Source organism: Sus scrofa, chromosome 14 (assembly GCF_054392235.1).
Source record: "Sus scrofa isolate SSC_HxYL_T2T_F1_AM1 chromosome 14, Sscrofa_HxYL_maternal_Yorkshire_Landrace_v2.0, whole genome shotgun sequence".
Taxonomy (NCBI): domain Eukaryota; kingdom Metazoa; phylum Chordata; class Mammalia; order Artiodactyla; family Suidae; genus Sus; species Sus scrofa.
This window is the reverse complement of record NC_139396.1, coordinates 117,704,607-117,724,656: the sequence shown is the minus strand read 5'-3', so window position 1 is coordinate 117,724,656 and position 20,050 is coordinate 117,704,607. Positions and strand designations below refer to the sequence as shown.

Genomic DNA, 20,050 nt, shown 5'->3' with positions numbered 1-20,050 from the left:
AAGCCTCCAACATGGAACTGCCAATAGCCAAAGACCTAAAAACCTCCAAGAAAAAATATTTTCCTCCTAGTTAAAGGGATGGGAAAAGGGTGGCTGTAAAATAGATAAACTTTTGGCAATATTTATCTTGCTCTAACCAAATAGCAAGAGAAATATCACAACCCTTCTTTCTCCCTCTGGGATTTCAGTGGGGTTAAGTGGTTCATCAACAACAACCCTGGTCCTCTTCAGAAAAGCAGGTAACCACAATCCAATTTTCCTACCAAGGTGGTTGTGATGATTAATTTTGTGTGTCAACTTCACTGGGCCCCAGGGTATCCATATTTAGGGTCAAACATTATTCTGAGGGTATCTGTGCAGGTGCTTCTTGATGAGATTAACATTTGAATGTATCCTCTGAGTAAAGTAGCCATCCTCTTTAATGTGGGTGAGCACCATCCAATCCTCTGAAGATAGGAAGAACCAAAATAATAGGGGAGGAGTACCTGTTGTGGCTCAGCAGGTTAGGAACATGACTATTACCCATGAGGATGCAGGTTGGATCCCTGGCCTCACTCAGTGGGTTAAGGATCTGGTATTGCTGCAAGCTACAGTGTAGGTTGCAGAAGAGGCTCAGATCTGGCATAGCTGTGGTGCAGGCTGGCAGCTGCAGCTCTGATTGGACCCCTAGTCTGGGAACTTCCATATGCTACAAGTGTGGCCCTAAAAATATAATAATAGGGGAAAATTTGCTTTCTCTGCCTATCTTCCAACTGGGTACTGGTCTATCTGCCTTTGGGCTCAGACTGGAATTGGACTTATTTCATTGGGTCTTCTGGATCCCCATAATTTGCTGACTGCAATTTTGGGAATTTCAGCTTCCACAATTGCATGAGCCATTTTATGCATAAGGAATTTATATATACAAATATATATCTATATCTATATCAACATATGTATGTAGATCTATATATATATTCTTTCTTTCTCTTTCTCAATAGGAGATACATTTATCATCCATTAGTTCTGCTTCTCTAAGAACCTTGACTAATATAGTGCTGTTAATTAGGCTGTCCTGGTGGAGTGGGAGCTTATCTTCTACTCACCATCAGACAGAATCTTCTCCTATTTTACCCCAGAATGTTGCTTGAGGGATCCTCCATCAGATAAGCCAAGTGTGCCTCCACTCTGACTCAGAATCAGGTCAACTTAATTAAGGAGGCTATGCTAGGCTGAGCTTAGCATCCTACCCTTCCCATCCCACTTTCGGCAGGGCTCAGTGGAGTTGAGCTTCCATTCCAACCTTGACGTAACAACACAGTGCAAGATGGACCTCTACTCCCCCTGGCCCCCCTTCCTCAGTGGCTGTGAGATAAGAATGTGATCTTACACCCCCGCTCCGAGGCAACAGGGCAGTGCAAGTCTACATCTCAATATAACTGAAAAGAGGGCTGCTATCTTGGGACAAAATGGAACCAGGAGACCAATGTCCCTGAGGATTTGGGAAGATTTATTGACAGGCATGATCTGTCCAATGTTTTGCAAAACATTAAAGATAGACATTCAGAAAAGTAAGCACATAAAAGCCATGTATTTACAGTGGAAAGACAAAATCTGAAAATCACAACCTACTGTAAGTATACCACTAGCACATTAAAATAACTAGAATTTTTAATATATTACTCTATTTGGACCTTGGGATAGAATAAAAAAGGTAGTGATTGTATAAAGTTGCCAAATGTTTAAATACTATGATAGGAGATAGTCAATGAAGCGATAAAATAATATTCATATTATTTAGAAATATAGATATAAATAAAGAAAAAATACCCGCTAAAAAGTGAGTTGAACAAAGTTGTCTATGGGAACTTAACTAGAAAAGTAGGAACTGATATTTAATTATATGCATAATTTGATATTTTTAACCATGCAAACCTACAGCTTTGATTAAAATAAACATGAGCTCTAATAAATTGCTTTGATAAATGTATGTGTGTATGTGTGTGTGTGTGTGTGTGTGTGTGTATAAAAGTAAAGGAGAAAGGTAATCTCCATCCAAACGGTAACCGTTTACAAAATATGTATTATCTTCCAGATATACTAGAAATGCTCTTGCTTTAGCATTTTCTCATTCACAGAGTATTTTCCATTGATGTTACAATCATTTGAAAAAATTATTTGCAACTACAACAAAGTAGAGCCTTATTATATGAAGGTTTGTAGAATTTTATTCTATTCTTAACCCTGATTTATGAATAAGAATTTATATAATGTATACTATTCAAGACTCAGTATATCCTGAGTGAAAATTTCTCAATAAACCCTATGAAGATACCTAAAATGCTTGCTGTCATTTTCTGTAAAATATTAGCACAACATTATAACAATAGCTAATGTTCCAAAACAGCATCCTAGTCCATGTTCAAAGTATCAGAATATATGGTTGTTTAATAGACTGTCAGCACCTCTTACATGGAAAGACTCATGCAGATATATTCAGAAATAAAAGTAAACAGGGAGGGAAAATCTGTTCTACATTATCTACCTTGCAGAGGTTAAATAGATGACATAAGCACCCTGAGTACTTCCTGGCACACAGTAGGCCTTCATATTATTATTTTCTTCATTTATTGCTCAAATTTAACAACACACCCAGGAAAACAGAGAGCACTGATATCAAACTCCTGCATACATTCTCTGACTGCTTTCCTCCAAATAGAGTGATGCATAAAAAGTGTATTTAGAGAAGACAGCTCAGTATTTAAAAATTCAAGAATTAAAGAAAAGCTAAAAGAAAACATAAAATGGAAGTTAAAATTTTGAGCACTTCAATTATTTTCTGGCCAAGTGCTTCATTTTCTGATAATCTACCTTACCGCTAGGAATAACTTTGGTGCTTTTGTAGTATACATTTTCATTTCTCATACATAGTCTTTTTATGTTCCTTTCTTTCATTTCTTCTTGGAATTCAGAATGTAAACACATGTTTATCTCATTTATATGAAATTCTTCTCAGGTCTCAGTTTTATGCCTTTTTTCCTAAATTAACTGTTCACTACTCTTGTCCTTAGTCCTTATTCACTTTTCTTAATATAAACATTCACTCACTTTTTTCTAAATTTCTAAAACTTATCTACAAATAATCCCTGTATTAAATAAATAAATAAACAAATAAGACAAAAGTCACCATGAGGATGAGACAAATGTCATGGTCACAACTACTATTTTACTTGTTTTTAAGAAAGTAGGATGGGGAGTTCCCATTGTGGTGCAGCGGAAATGAATCTGACTAGTAACCATGAGGTTGTGGGTTCAATCCCTGGCCTTGCTCAGTGAATTAAGGGTCTAGCATTGCTATGACCTGTGGTGTAGGTTGCAGATGTGGCTTGGATCCAGTGTTGCCATGGCTGTGGTATAGGCCGGTGGCTACAGCTCTGATTGGACCCCTACCCTGGAAACTTCCATATGCTGCAGGTGTGGCCCTAAAAGGCAATATATATATATATGAATGTATGTGTATATATATATATATATATATATATATATATATATATATATAGAATGAACATAGGGAGATTTCTATTATAGCAATTTTGCAAATCAATACAACCTTTCATTGCAAGGCAAACAGGGGGAAAGTGAGTATTTTATTGCAGTGTTTCATACTGAAATTGCAAAACATCATTTCTGCTTTCCTTACTCCATGAAAACTAATATTCAAAGCAAATATACCTTCATTGATTAAATATTTATTGAGTACTTACTAAATTCTGGACACTGAGCTAGTTGGCAAAACTACTAAAATATATTTTGCAAAGCAAAGTCCCAAATGAAACATGCTCTTTCATTTAATTCACAGAGCAAGACTATAAGGTAGATAATAATATTTGAGTTTTACAGGTGAAGCCATTGTAGCTTATCAGTGTTTAATTATTTATCTGCAGAATAAGGGGTGAAGCAAGGATCTGACCTGAGCTCTGACTCCAAAGCCTTTACCATCTGAATTCTACCTAAATGGTGATGATGATGATGATAAATATCAATCTCCATTTACTGAGACATTTCTTGGTTGTAGGTCCTGTGCTAGGGTGCTTTACGTGTGTAATTTTGTCAGCGCTTGACAGATAGAAACCAGGGCCGAGAAGTGAGATGACAAGCTCATCACTTAAGGGGCTGGAGTGGAATTAAAGCTCAGTTCCACCTGCTCTCCTCAGCCTTCTTTCTATCTGTCTCATTTCTTCATCTCTACAGCAAAGGCTCTGTCAGTTCTTTCTGTTTTTCTCTCTTGCTGTCTGGTCTGTCTCCTCTCTGCTTATCTCAATCTCCCCTCCTGCCTCTGTGTTTATACTCTTTGTTTCTATTCTCCCTTCCACATCTATTTTCCTTTTCTTTCTTTAACATTTGTTTCTCATCCAGTCTGTCTTTTTCTGTCCATTTCTCTCTGTCTCTCTGTCTTGTTCCTTTACTGCCTCTACCTCTACCTCTCTTTCTCTCCATCTCTCTCTATATTCTTTTCTCACTGTGTATTTCAGTTTCTCTCTTAGAAGCCAATCTTTTGTTCCCCATCTTTCACTGTGTCTCTGACTTACTTTATCTTTCTTTTAATGAGTCTCTCTGTTTCTCTTGGTTTTCATCTAGCTATCTCTGTGTCTCCCTGTGTCTCATGGTGACTTCTCTGTATCTCTGTCTCACATTGAAGTTCTAAAGAAATAACAGCCACTCATCCATTTTTAATGAAACTTCTCTGGATTCCAGTGATGTCCTGAAAAGTTGAGGAAATCAATTCCTTAAATGATAAAGCAAAAAGGAAAGTCACTGTCCTTGGATAAACAATTTGCATTTCCATAAGGATTCAGTGATGCAGAATCAGAAAAGGCTCATTCTGACACCTCCATGAAAACAACAGGGAGAGCATTCATTAGCTGGGCTCCCATTTGAATGATGCACTTCATAGCACACACCGCTGTCCTCCCCCGTTCAGGAAACAGTACTTAATTCTGCCTGAAACCCGCCCTTTCACTAGGCATTAGAATGAATGACTTTTCAAAGTAATAGAAACTACACATCTGCCATGGCCTGAGACTGCTTACACTCTTAAAAGCCATAAAGAAAGTTACACCTCCTGTCAATTTCTTATCCATCATGGAGCACAATAAACAAGCTTTGAATTTTTCCATTTACCAGCCCAGAGGAAAAAAATGCTTTCTTTTCCTAAGTTTCTTGAAATAATGACGGCTTTTGCCTTTTACATTTATAGCTTCAATACCCATGATCTTATATTTAAGGTTGAGTGCAAACTTTAAACAACTTGTGAGATAAAAGGAAATTGGTCCATTACATTGCTGAGGTAGAAACTTTTAGAGTAGAAATTACCTCACTGTTGTTATTGTTTGTAGCTGGATATATGCGTGCATGCAGGCACAAACACACACACACACACACAGACATGATAATCTTCAGAAGTAATTGATAGAACATTAGAACAATTAATTGTCAAATAGTTAATCTAGATTATTTAGCAACACACAGGTTTCTTGTTCATTATGTTGGTTGATCCTTACCAAAACTCTGATAGACTAAGTTTCACAAATGTGGGTGCTGAGGCAAAAATGTTTCAGGAACATATAAAGGCTTATAAGAAAAATTACTGTTGTTGTCTTTGTACTAGAAGCTGAGGTTTCTGTGCACCTTATTTCAACCAATATTGTGTGTATACGTGTGTGTGTCTATCTTGCTCATCAGTGTCTGACTTATTCGCAGACTGAGGCCAAATCACATTCATTTTATAGTCCTGCAAATCTGGCACTGTGGTTTATATATCACAGGTGTTATTCTACTTCAAGGCTATACTATTCATACTCACATTCAAAACTACCTTCTCACCCTGCCTTCCCTCACACACTCATATGTGCAAGGAAGTAATGGCTGCATTTGGAATTTTCTTTTTGTATATTCTTTTGTCCCATCACCATTTCTATCTAAGTGGCTCTAGTATTCAATTTAAATCAAAATTACATATTAATTCAGTTTCTGAGTGCTTAGAACCTTTGGAATCTGTACAGAGACTCTACAGGGAGAAAATAAGTAACTCACAGCAGCTCCCTTTCTCACTCAAAATTGACTTTTAAGCACTAATGAATTCCCACAGTTCCTCCCAACATCTCCTCATGCAACAAGTGATATTTGAGCCAATATTTGAAGCCCCATATGTCATCATTAGTTTTGAATCAACTTTCTGCCATATTATAAAGCAATTAATAAGTAAGCATCCCATTGCAAAAGAACGCATATATATATATGTATATTCAAAGTTTCAGTTAAAAGTGATAAAAAAAGTTTTAGAAATTTATCCTGCTCAAGAAACACTATTTTTTCAACATTATGCATGTGGAAGCCACAGAGATATAGAATGAAAAAATAGTTTAAAGACACCAGTGACCCCAAAAGTAAGAACAACTCTTTTAAAAAAGTGGAAAAAGAAAAAAAAAGAGACTAAATCTGACTCTTAACGAGTCCCAAGCAAAATTAAATGTTTAGAGGATAAACATATCCATCCCATTTAGAAACTATGTAGTCTCTTTTTTGAGAATATTATTTCTGCCAGCTTGAATTTATTCACAGATTGGGATCCTGAATAAAGCTTAAAACTGTACATTTCTCCCCAGTGTTGAGGCTACAATAAAATATAAATGTGTAAGTGCCAGAAAAAAGTTGAGACAACAGCTGGTTTATGAGAGAAGTTTTGTGTTATTTTACCCCATACCATGTAAGTAGGAACAAAAGTTCCTATTATCTGAAATTATACCTACACATTTACAACAGGTGTAGAATACTCTCATCTATTCTTAAACATAGTCACTATATGTTAATTTTTTAAATTTTATTTTATACTATTACTGTAAATGTTCATTATTCATTCAGTAAGTAAAAGCCCACTATAATCAAGTGATTATATAAAGGAATCATTAATTACTCAATATACATTTGCTTGAAACACTTTTTATGATCAAAGAAAAATAGCGATTTCCTTTGACAAGAAAAATAATAATCACCTTTTGAATTTAATTTCAAACTTAGGCTATGTATGAAAATGCTGGGGAATTTTGTCAAATGGTTTCAGTTTATGTCTGTCAGTCTGCCGTTAAACTTGGATGATGAAAAGATAAAAGGCATACTATGCAAAATTTAAATGTGAAAAGATTAAGAAACAAAGTCCCTTATGAACATATATTTAACTTGAGTTCTTTCTTCCTAGAATTATAATTGCTATGTTTATTTTTAAACTACTTTTATAGATCACTCACTGAGCTTATCAAATAATCTCATAAAAGGATATATTGTCATTTAAAAAATTTCTTAGAAAGTGAAAGGTTTTACTTAAATCTCTTCATAACTCAAAACTTTATCCCATAATATTCCAGACAAGCAGCTAACAGCAAAAGCACACATTCTAATCTGTTAAAGTCCCTGAATGGTTAATGTTTAGCGATCATTTCTGTTGATGGGGATTCACGTCCCCTGCTCTGCATGCACATCACTACAACAGCTGAGAGACAAGGATGTCCCCACTCAGTACAACTGGGCACACGTTAAATTGCACTTTTATTTCATAGGAGAATGAGTCCACAGTCAAAGGGATCAAGTTCCTGAAATTTGAAGACTCACATGTAGAGATAAATGTACTGAGTCACACTTAGCCACGACTAAAGAAAACTAAAGGAACTAAGAGAAGGGCCATTTGCAGTGAAAAATAAGTTCACCTGTGCATGTAGAAAAAGTTTCAAACTAGGTGTGAAAACTATAGGAAGCATTCTATGTTGAAAACCTGCCTCCTTTATCAAACATTTGCTTCTCTGATGTTAAGCAACACAGTAACTATGCCTTAGGTATTTGGTTACCAGATTTGACAATTAGCTCTATTTATGAAAGCAGATGAGCACGGACTGAGTCCACCTTACATGAGGCTGTCACATTACACTCTAGTTAACAATGGCTCTCTGCATTCATGCTACAACTCCACCTTGTTGATGGCCATCTGTGCATGATAGAGACATGAAAGGACCAGCAGATGGGATGTGAGACTTGCTACTCAGGACCCACCTTCCCTATAGTTACCAAAGTCTGTTTTTAATGTAAAGGCCACACCACAAAGCAGGAAAGCTGTCAATCACGTCTAGTATTAATTTTGACTTATAAGGATAAAGTGCATCTGGATTTGAATGGTTAAGCCTTCCAATACTTTCATAAAGGAGCTGATATTGTCACATACTAAGACATCTGTAGTGGAAACATCAGGATACTCTATATTATAACCAAACACAAAATATAATACTGTTAATAGTGAGCCAGAGTTAGACACTCTTAACTCAGCCACTAACTCTAACCTCCTACAACTAGGACACACAAAAGTAAATCTCTCACACACAAATTTGCCCACACAAAAGCCAAACATAGCAGGTCGACATTGACACCCTATTCCTATATTTTGTCAAGGGGAGAGAAGCAAAGAAAGTGGCTGAAGATTATAATCTTTAAAGAATGACAAACCACACAGAGCCATAATTCAAAAGCATGTCTTTCTAAATATTACATCGATATCTCAACATAATTACAACACCACACAGTAATCTGGAAGGCTGAGGGGATAAGGGGTTGTGCACATTCCTCCAGCAGATAATTACAGGTACATCATTACTACTCTAGTCTTTGAGCAAGTCTGATAGGAAATATGAAGAGACCCATTTTACCAAAGCAAGGTCTTAACTTTCTCTGTACTTCACTAGTGCCTTAAATTTGAAAGATCAAGAAAAGAGAGGGGGAGAAAAAAGAACTTACTTGCCGGTTTAAAGTTTCATCTTTAGCCCGAGTAAGATTATGCAGCAAGTTTTCTTGCCAAGGCTGCCTCCTGCACATTCCTTTCAAAACAACCAATGCTCATGATCTAGTTCCAAGACGATTTGTTCTCATGCCACACGTCTTGTTGCTGTGAGGCACTAACATCCAGTCCTGGCTCATCACGAAAATGTTACTAGAGATTAAAAAAAAAAAAAAACCTCCACGTACTAACCCAGAAGGCATACTCTCTTTCTCCCCGTTCTGAGATGCATGCCAACTGCCTTAGTTATCACAGGCAACTAACTCTAAGCTGCTCACAGGAATCCGTCTGCCCTCTATCTGTCGCTATTAGCTCAGCATGGTGATGCACTGGCACGGAAGCAACAGCAATTAGCTGTCCTGCTTCAACACGGGCCAGGAGAGCTGAGTGTGCTAAACCACATAGGAACTGGTGAGCTCTCTGCACCAATTAGTAGCAGGTGCTAGAGACACAAAGACAAAGTGATAACCCACTGATCATCGATGTTGGCCGCTTTATTGTACCATGTCCTGTCAGCCTGTCTGGTGATTCTCTGTTCTCTTTTGTGTGGCTGTTTCGACAGTTTTACCCCATCAGTACTAAGAAGTTTAACAGCTTACATACAGTGACAATATTACTGACAAGTCAAAATAACCTCTTAATCACTTTTCATCATTCTCTCTCTCTCTTCCTCTCTCTCTCTTGCCTTTAAATCCACCTTCTTATATCAAGTCCTCTACATTTTCATATCTTTTGGCCATAAGAAAAATTCACACATTCTACAGAAACTAAAAATATATCTTCTAGGTTTTAATAGGCACATGTTTCTATATAACAGTGCTAAAGAAGCATACTACAAGAAAAATTATAGTATATTTCTTAAATATTTTGATATATGACATCCCCACAACAACATTTTGAAAATGGACATGTACACTGGTGAATAAGCACAGTTATTTGTTATCTAAATCAGGTATAAATTTTTAAAGAATCTACTATGCCTAGGATTTATGCAAGTCTACATCAAATTTTGCGCACATGTTCATCTGAGACACCGAGAAGGAAGAATCAAAAAATGAAAGCAATTTCAGAATGTTTTATTGTAGTGGTAGTGACAGAGTAAATATCCTGAAGTTGGTTAAAAATGACCAGATGAGGTATACACAAGATAAAACCCCACAGCACATGTTTTCCTCATAGATAAAGCAGATTATTTATTGTGACCATAATTCATCCTATGTAAGAAAAAAATAACACACAATACCTGTAGAATGCATTATACACATTCATTCTCAGAGAGCAATATCTCATATAACACAAAATTCACTTATCTTGCTAGTTCAGTTTTCCAGAAAGGGAAAAATTTTGAAGAATGTGTAAATAATCCAGGGTCAGTCAAATGTGTCAAATGTTAAAGAGTAAAATATATAGATGTAAGTCACAGATAAATAATAGGTGAAACCTTAGAACCTTCAGGCAGAACCTGGTTGCTCTGATTTTATGTACAACTCAAACAAATGTAAGCATTTGCTTCCTTCAAAACACAGTAGATTTGGGGGACAGTGGTGAGAACTTATAAGTGATGGATGCATTTTATACTTTTAACAATTGATGTTTTAAAAGTTTGAAATTATAGTTTAATAAAGATGCCTTTATCAATGAACATTTAAACAAAGTTGTATATATTTAGTTTGAGAAGAATTTTTTTTCATTTCAGGAAACAACACATATGTGGGATAATCCATACATTGATATTGTTGGTTAAACAAAGTAGTTGGCATTATAAAGATTGTTCCAGGAACAACAAAAATTACTAAATGTGTTTTTTATTAAAGACAAAGTCAGCTTCATTTCTGGTGATGTCCAATTATAACTTTGATGACACAGAAAGATAGCTAGAATGCAGGAAATTTCATCTCTTCCTCCTGTCCTATGAGAAATTACATCATTATCAATTGAAGTCTTATAGACAACAACAGCTGATTTCCTTTCTTTTTTAAAAATTACCATATTTAGAGTTGGAATATATACTAATAAGATGCAAAAAACCCCCTATATGCTACAGCATAAGTACAGGTGAATTTCAGGGGACCAATTTAAAAACACAATAAACAAAAGGGAAAAAGTTAAAATAAATCCTCAGGTAATTTCTGTGTAATATAGGTTATATAATCCCTCTAAACTTCTCTAGCGCTTTCTTTCGCTCACATACATTTTAAAGCCAAGTTGAATTCTGCCCTACCGACTCCAACTTCAGCTTGGAGAACTTTTTTGTTTTCCTTTAACAAAATATCACAGGCATTCCTTTTGTCAATAAATCTAGATTTAAACGATTGTTATTAATGCTGTATATATAACTTATCAAAATACTTATATTTTGACTTTTAGGTAGTTTCTAATTTTAATATATTTACAGAAATATCTTTTATTCTGTTCTGATTATCAGCATCCCTTTCTAGCAATGGAAATAATTGGTCTGAGGGAGTTGATCATTCATTATTAGGTAAACTCATAGATGGCTTTGATGATTTTTGTATGTATCATAGTATCCCTAACAATATAAGTTTATAAAGGCAGAGCTTTATTTAATTTATCTTTTTTGCTTTATTACCTCTAGCCAGGAGTCTCAAATATAAAGTAAATTGTTTAATGAATTGTTCTATTGACAAAGCACACACATACAGGGCTCCAATACCTTGTTTGCCTAATATGCTCTTGAATAAATGATTTTAAACACTATAAAATACTCCTTCTGTAATAAAGAATGGGAAATGTCCCCCTTTATTACAAATATTTAAAAGAATGGTAGCGCTCATGGTGGGCAAAGATTGAAGGAGGCATATTTTAAAGGGCCAGAAGCAATAACCCAGGACAAGCAAGAAAAGACCAGACAGAGCTCTCAATTTAGAGAACTAGAGTGTCTGTGAAAATGAAGAATGAGTGAGAGATACACATGGAAACAAGAATCATTGTGGATTAGGCATCTAATACTATTAGGAAAATCCAAAAAGAATAAAGAAAATACTTATACTTCAGATAAATATATTCTCACAGTTTAACTGTGATTTAGGATGACCTCGGGATTAGACCCAACAATGGAAACATGTAATTAATTCAAAAGAGGGGATTCCAGCAAGTGCACTGCGTGACACTAGAACACACTTAGAGAGGCTAGGGGCTGTGAAGAGTTAGGAATTGGACATGGATTTGATTTCTGACTCTGCCTCTTCTAGATAGGTAGTACCCTGGGCAAGTGAGCTGACTTATTTAAGTCTCAGTCAGGCTCCTTATTTATAGTGAGCAAAAAATCACAGAGAATTGAAAAAGTTGTAGAGTTATGGTACTAAAGGGTTTGCTGTTCCTCTAATCACACCATGCTTTCTCATACTTCTGTGACTATGTCAATAATTTGGAATATATACCAGCACCCATGTTAAGAGTGTTGGAGGTGGCAGGCAAGTGCCTAGGATCCAATGGTTATGTGACCTTGAACTAATTATTTAACCTCTATCCAAATTTTTAATCCAGACATCAATATAGTAATAGTACTTATCACACACTTATTGAGATGTTTAATTGTGGCATAGTTTACAAATAATTTAAAGAGTAAAAGAATATGGTATATGCTTGGTAATGTTTAGGTATTAGTATTATTACCATTTTAACATAAAGTTAATATGATTAGATTATAGGTCCAAACAGAGAAAGCTAACGTACATGGGCAAGTTCCAGATAAAGTAAACCCTTGTAATGCAATGCCTTAAAGTCTGATTTTTATCATGTCACTAGAATTTCAGGCAAGGAGGGCCTGTGATCAGTTATGCCATGTGTTATAGTTGTTAGTCACCTAAGGTTTGATTATAGGGTGATTGTTAAAAATAAAGATTCTTGGGGAGACTCTGAATCAACAGATCTGGAGGGGGCCTGGGAGTATACAACTGAGGCTAAGTTTCTGTCCATTGACTATAATGGTGGTACAGAAAGACTACTATTTCCAAATCCAGCTCATGAAGTTCACGGTGATGCCACACAATGCTGTGGTCAAGCACCTGTGCTTTGGAACTGACCATAGGAAGTGGAAACTCCAATGTGACATTTACCAGTCAGCTGATCTTCATCAAGCTGTCTGATTACTAAGCTTAGATTTTCTCATATGTAAAATAGTGATAGAATTATTATTTTGAGATTAATTAGAGAGCACATTGCTTTGTGGGACCTCTGGCATATATTGTGTGCATATAAAACATATAGGAAGTGTTTATTGAATGTTAACCCTATAGTAATGACCATTTTCCATTGGAATAGAAAAAAAAAAAAGAATCTTAAAAATTAAAGACTTAGTGTTTGAACCCTGGTTTGAGACATTTAACTTCCTGAGCTTCCATTTTACTACCTTTAACTAAGGTCATGGGTAAAAGTGCCTGAAGAGAAGTCATTTGAGGCAAAATTCAGTGCACTCGCTTTTGAGCCCTCATTTTCTGACTTGGCATTGTGTTTATTTAGAGGAAGAAGCACCTTTTTCTTCCCACAGAGGCAACACTGCCATTCACACTCCACATCTACACATAGATGTCTTTTTCTAAAACTCATGGAGGTATAAGTGGGCTAGATATCCTGCTTGTAATGGAGTGGTTCTTATATGAGGTACATATAAGAGGTATCTAAGAGGTATAAGACATAACACAAAGTCTAACAAAGAAGATGTGTTCCTTAAAGCATAGCAGTCAATGACATGTATGTGGAATCGGTTTACTTTAAAGAAGAAATTGGCTATATTAGATGCTCTAGAAAAATGTGAACAATGAAAATAGTTTTAACATTTAAAAGCATTTAGACACAAAAGCTTATTATTTCATTTATCTCATAAAAGGAAAAAGTCACATAAACAGTTAAAAAATGAATTGTGAAATATATAGTCAATCAAAAATAGGAAAGTGGGTATGTAAATTATATTGAACAACTTTAAGGATAGTTATGTACCCTTTATAGTATTAATCATGAATTTAGGAAAAACATGGAAAAATAAAATGTCAAATATTTAAAGTTGAAGAGTAGCAGTATCCATCCTCTCTTTAAAAACTGCACTCCAATGTGTACATATACATATGTACTGGAAATATCATGCTGAATATGAATTGGTGATAATCAACACAGAGTCAGTGGTAGGTTTTCCCTCAATGTCTCTTTTAATATATTTTTATTTCTTAAATTCCTTTTGAGTACCTCTTATTCTCATTCCCCTCCCCTTCTATAGATAACTACCTGAATATGTTTAACATATATTTTTGTTTGTGTTTCTGCAAAATATATATTTGTGAACATTAAAAAGTTCATAAAACTAATTGTATTAGCATTTTGTGAGATTTTTCGCAGAAATGAATTTTGCACATTTTACAGAGCAATGAAATAGAAACCCAAATGTTCTAGCTGTGTGCCAAAAATCAGCTACATCCTACATACAGCTGGGGAGATTACCATAAACTTTTGCATTCATGCCAATTGATTTGTGCACTGGTGTTTAATGAACAATAAAAGGCAAATTGGTGGTCAAAGATACAAATTTTGTTTTCTGTATTTAATTTTTGAACTTGACTTGTTTAAACAGTAGATTTATCTTATACCAACAAATAGTAGGCTTATAATACAAAGCTACTTCTCTTGTTATTAAGAGATTTAAAATGCCGCTCAATCCATTCACTATCTCTGGCAAATTTGTATACTAAGTAGAGTGATTCTTATGGGCTTTAGACTCCAGTCTGCTGACAGGGAGAATTTCAGGATATCTAATTTAAGTTAAGCAAACCAGTACTAGCCAATATATTATTCTCAAATATATTGCATTGCAAAAGTGAGACATAAGAGGATTTTGTCTATCCTTCCAGAATAAGAATGGAGTCCTTGAGTCAATAGGAACTGCAAAGTAAAGAAGTAGAGAAGGTATTTTTTTTTAACCCAGATTAAAGCTTCTGTGAACAAAAGTTTCCATAAAATATCAAAATAGCCTTGCTCATGACAACCAGTGTCACACCAAGTTGCCTGGTATCAAGCCTTTCTAGGCTTGTTACTGTCAGTGGTCATTTAGAGTTGAGATTCAAAGCTGTTGGGTATAACTACACAATGAAACCTCAAACAGGGACCTGGGGCTGGGGCATCATCTGTATTCACACCAATAAGTCTTGTCATGATTTCATGCTGAATAACTTTATTTTTGATTCTAACACCTCTTTACTGTCAGGATTCTGGGCAGCTATAGTTAACGTAGTTTTTTTTTTGTTTGTTTTTGTTTTTTTTTTTTTTGCCAGAAATATCTTTTCTTTTTTCTTTAACCCAGCCTGTTTTATAGTGACAGCTTGAGGGATATGGGATAGTATAATCTTTATTTAATTCTTAACTATGCTGAGGTTTCAAACAGGCAGACTATTATTTTAGAAGAGCAGTTTGAGGATATAATACAGTAGTTTGAGGGAAATGCTAAAAGAAATAACTAATTTCATAAACATATAGTTATATCTGAACATACACAATGTGACTAAGTAAAATATGTAAAGACACAGAACTATTCATATGATTTTCAAAAACTTAATTCTTAAAGAGTAATACATTTAGAATGGAAATTCATCTGATGGATTTTAAAATATAGGAAATATTTTTAAGATTGGATGAGATTAAATGATAAAAAAATCAAATAATTTGACTGTTTCATATACTCTAAAATCTCTTGAAATTAGGAAAATAAAACTAAGAAAATATATGGATAATTTTTATAAAATATTTTCTAAATGCCATTCTTGGAGTTCCTATCATGGCTCAGTGGTTAATGAATCTGACTAGTATCCATGAGGAAGTGGGTTTGATCCCTGGCCTCACTCAGAGGTTTAGGATCTGGCGTTGCTGTGAACTGTGGTATAGGTTGCAGACGTGGCTTGAATCCTGTGTTGCTGTGACTGTGGCATACTTCAACCCCTAGCCTGAGATCCTCCATATGCCGTGGGTGCAGCCCTAAAAAGACAAAAAAAAAAAAAAAAAAAAAAAAAAATGCCATGCTTACCCTCTAGATATTTCATAGTAGATTTGGGTATACTTTTTTTTTTTTTTTTTTTTTTTTTTTCCCCTAGAGAGAGAAATTTAGACAGGACACAATAGTTTAATTACTTATGCTACCTCTTCTCAATTCTAATTCTTATATGCTGGATATATAAGTATTAAGTTATTGTACAACACATTTAGCAGCTTGAAATAACACATATTTATTATTTCACAGGTTTTGTGGGCTCCACAGAGCTATAAGCAAGGATGTGATGACTAGGCTAAGTCCTCTTCTGGAGGCTTGGCTGGGAAAGTATTTCTTTCCAAGCTCATTCAGGTTATTTGGTGGACTTCATTTGTTTGTGACTATATGACTGAGGACCCAGGCCCTGGCTTTACTTCTTACTGACAACAGGCTGGTGGTTGCCTTCTGGTTCTAGATGTTTGCATATTGTTCCCTCTGCCTCTTGACCTTTTACTTAGACAGTTTACAACACGGCTATTCATCTCTTTGAGGCCAGGAGAAGTTCGCTGGTGACTTAGAAAAACAAAACCTTACCCCTCTCTTGTGATATAATCACAAGCTTGGTATCCCACAACTTTGCTGTATTCTACAGTTATAAGCAAGTTAGTTACAGGTTCCTTCCACAGTCAAGGGGAGAGGATTATGTAGTACATAACACCAGGTGGTGGGGATCATGAGGCTATTTTCGAATTCTGCCTACCACACCGGATTAACTCCTAACATATTTAATACATTCAGTTAGATACCAACCCACTGAATGTATCTGTCTATCTATGCACAAGTAATAATTTTATAAAGTAGTTGAAGATTTTGAACAAAGTCTGCTTTCAACATGTCTGAAAAACTTATAGATCTTTTTTATGAAAAATTACTTATTTCATAAGAGAAATAATAATTGAATAACTCTAAGCTATAAGCTGTCTGCTCCATTAATTAGTTGACATATTTAAAACCAGAGTAGTTGAGGAAAATATTTCCAAAAACATACAAGAAAAAGTTTTAAAAATTTCAATATAACCTTAAGTAGGTACTTTGAGATCTCATATTGTAGGACAGTGCCTGCTATAAACTGTACTTTTATTTTTATTTTTTTTGTCTTTTTACCATTTCTTGGGCCGCTCCTACTGCATATGGAGGTTCCCAGGCTAGGGGTTGAATCGGAGCTGTAGCCACTGGCCTACACCAGAGCCACAGCAACACAGGATTTGAGCCGCGTCTGCGACCTACACCACAGCTCACGGCAATGCTGGGTCCTTAACCCACTGAGCAAGGCCAGGAGTCGAACCTGCAACCTCATGGTTCCTAGTCGGATTCATTAACCACTGAGCCACGACGGGAACTCCGAACTGTACTTTCATAAAATTTCTAGAGATGGAGGCCTTATTTTTAATTAATGAGTAAAATAAAATTTTATCTAGCTTTGCGTTGTTTCTTGTTTTTAATAAAAATCCCAGGAAACATTATCAAGATCTCATCTTAGGTTTCTTAAGCCTAAAGTCTATTGCTAAACACAGGTTATATGTATATAACTTGTCCCCTAAATTTGTAAATATATTTCTTCTGTTTTTCTATCCTTCTTTGCCTCTCACCTTCTCCTTCAAAAGCAATTAGAAACAAGTTTGTTGAAGGAAAACTGACATTCATTCAAAGCTGAAAGTCCATCTGCCACACTTTTCCAAACAAAACCCCACAGATAGAGGGAACACAGAATCTGAGTTACTTCTGAGCCAGGCAGGCTTTTTCCTCACGTGGCAGAGCAGATTGAAACTAGTTAACAAATGTGGATGGGAGGCAGTCATTTTGTTCTTTTGCACTGCATCAACAAGTCAATAACCCAGGCTGCCTCATTTTGTAGCTCCAACTCCCACCTTTTGGAGCCACCATGAGCACCTGGAACTTAAAGGATTATGGACAGTCAATTTAATTCCTGGCAATTATTCAGATCTCTCCAAAATGTATATACTTCCTTCAAATCCACATCCTGCTGGAGTGAAGGAATTTATGACTGCTTTATAGCTTCATTTAGAAGGGCTTCATAATCTCCATAGCAACAGATTACCACATCACATATTTTGGAACAAGGCCAGGTTCCACTCCAGACAAAAAGTGATATGACAGGATAATTCTGCAGTTAATGGAAACATGCAGAAATATGGAAGTGGGGATACTTTCCAAGACACATATGCCTTTAACTATACTCCTGTTCATTTTTATATTGATTCAGCTCTGAAGAGAATTTAAGGGATTGAAGAACAAATTGTATTAAAAATTACTACCACTGCTGAAATCCTGAGAAACAATATTTTTCTTCCTAATCTAGAAGATAAAAACTGATACAAATATGGCCATAGTAAGAGGGCACAAATTACACTGGGAAATACTTGGCACCTTGTTAAGGTGTGAATATTATTTGTAAGTTACTTAACCATAGATTCTCTTTCTCTAGCCTGTTTGACAAACTGTTAGATTCTAGAACAGTAAGAGATTGATGCAATTTTTAACTGAGTTTTTGTCAACATTCTCCGTCAGTAATATCTTTCTAGATTTGTCTCTACTTAAACTGATAAATGAAAATAAAAGAAATAAAAAATCCAATCTATTCATATCAATGATTCCCTCTGTAATTCTCACATAATTCTGAATGAATTAATGAATGTTAGTTCTAGGGAAGTCTGTGAGGGATGTCTGGCAAGTAATGAAAATATGCAAATACTGCAACACTTAGTGTCAAATTCATATGCAAAAGTGAACAAATTAATCCCGGCTCTCTAATGACCAAATTGCTAGACTCTCACAATGTCCCCTCCAATACTTAAATTGCAACTCATCTTCAATTGCCCAACATTCCTGCTTATCTCAGATCCCCAGTGTCGTTGCTTTTTTCCCATCGTCCAACAGAGCAAATCGGTCGCCCACTTTGTGGTATAGTAAATGTCAACAATAAAAGAAATGATAAGCCCAGCAAACATATTTCAATAAAATTATAGTGAGAATCCAGTCTTATACCCAGAGGTATGTTTGTCACTCACTATATTTACATTGTAATATCCTTTTGTTTTCCAAACTCTCATCTCTTAATCCAGAGATACTTCATCTGAAGAAGCAGTGCTGCACATTTATTTACTTCATACTGAGTGACAACAATGTGCCAGACAAGGCTATAGCAACAGGCAAGACAGTAGTAACTAAGACTGGCATGGGCACAACATATAAAAGAGCAGTTTCCCTCTATGTGTCTGGATCACAGAAAGAAGAAAAACTAGAAAGGAGATATGGTAGACAAGGAATTCAATGATACTGTCAGTTTTCTCAAGCCAAATTTCTCCCTTTGAATAGTTAGAACCAGTTGGGATAATTTTTCAATCAGTCACTTCTGTTGTTGGAGAGAAAACATTAATCCAAGCACTAGTAGTCATAAAAGGTGAAAATACAGTTTGAAGGAAACAACTCATATTTAGAGTAAATATTTTTCTTATTTTCTATCTGATCACACATTTAATTTAATTGTTTGGCTGCTCATCCACCAGACACAGATATATATTACTCATTTTCTGACATAAAATTTTGTGGATTTTCAATTTCTACCCATGTTAATAATATATTTGATCAGCATTTTTCATTATTAGAAGAGGCTCATTAACACATATTCAACCAATTCCCCCTTCTGAAGGAACGAATATACACTTATACTACATGATTCATATATTAAAATATACCACAAGTAATCATACAATTTTATTACCCCCCCTTTTTTTTTGTCTTTTTCTAGGACTGCACCCACAACATATGGAAATTCTCAGGCTAGGAATTGAATCGGAGCTGAAATTGCTGGCCTATGCCACAGCCACAGGAATGCCCAGATCCAAGCTGCATCTGTGACCTACACCACAGCTCATGGCAATGCTGGATCCTTAACTCAATGAGCAAAGCCAGGGATCAAACCCGTATCCTCATGGATACTAGTCGGGTTCATTATCAGTGTGCCATGATGGACTCCAAAATTTTATTAACTTCATTGATGCCCAAAACTCTTGAATTGAAACTAATATTTTTTTTAATGTAAACTTTTACCTCCAACAATTCAAGCAACATAAAGGAAAGTAATCAAGGGTCAATCCCCGGAATGACAATGAATATATTCTGGGAACTTGAATTAATAAGGGACC

The 20,050-nt window shown here is 35.5% G+C and overlaps 1 protein-coding gene across 33 annotated transcripts in view; it reads right to left on the bottom strand.

The window, feature by feature from the left end:
* PCDH15 (protocadherin related 15) overlaps nucleotides 1-20,050 on the bottom strand; it is a 1,617,506-nt gene that overhangs the window by 848,932 nt on the left and 748,524 nt on the right. For 22 of the 33 annotated variants that reach the window (XR_014827608.1, XR_014827609.1, XR_014827611.1 and 19 more), the window contains exon 1: nucleotides 8,815-9,155. The exons of the other annotated variants lie outside the window; for them this stretch is intronic. The gene's annotated coding sequence lies outside the window, so the exon portion shown is untranslated. Of the gene's footprint in view, nucleotides 1-8,814; nucleotides 9,156-20,050 lie in introns of those variants that run through there. 33 annotated transcript variants of the gene reach the window in all.